This window comes from Anneissia japonica, unplaced genomic scaffold (assembly GCF_011630105.1).
Source record: "Anneissia japonica isolate Jap-2015-1 unplaced genomic scaffold, ASM1163010v1 scaffold3334_len1275209_cov185, whole genome shotgun sequence".
In the NCBI taxonomy this organism is placed as follows: domain Eukaryota; kingdom Metazoa; phylum Echinodermata; class Crinoidea; order Comatulida; family Comatulidae; genus Anneissia; species Anneissia japonica.
This window is the reverse complement of record NW_022738561.1, coordinates 968340-968777: the sequence shown is the minus strand read 5'-3', so window position 1 is coordinate 968777 and position 438 is coordinate 968340. Positions and strand designations below refer to the sequence as shown.

At 46.3% G+C, this 438-nt stretch overlaps 1 protein-coding gene across 1 annotated transcript in view; it reads right to left on the bottom strand.

The window, feature by feature from the left end:
* LOC117117625 (maltase-glucoamylase, intestinal-like) overlaps positions 1-438 on the bottom strand; it is a gene marked incomplete in the record, with an annotated part of 45545 nt that overhangs the window by 39675 nt on the left and 5432 nt on the right.

Below are 438 nucleotides of genomic sequence, written 5' to 3'. Positions count from 1 at the left end.
GGGCAAATCCTGGCGCCACTACCGGATAAAGAATCTTACCCATAAATAATACATGGGGCTGTGTCGGTATCTTCGAACCCGGGACCACTAGATCTGCAACACACATTACCACAGTGACACACAAAGGGGTCAATTGAGTTGAATAAGTAGGCCTTACCTGCTGTAATTGTCTATCTCTCTCGGTTAGGCCTAATTAGAGCCTATCTATTTGATGCTGAAATCTACGACACTACTGAAACATTAGTATAAAAATAGGCCTTCCTACGGAAGCCCGTTAGTGTCAACAGTGAATAAAAATTTCAAATCAGTTATCTGGCGGCCGCCAGATAATTAAGTGGCGGCCGCCAGATAATTATCTGGCGGCCACCAGATAATATGCGGCGGCCGCCACATAAATATCTGGCGGCCGCCACATAATTATCTGGCGGCCGCCACATA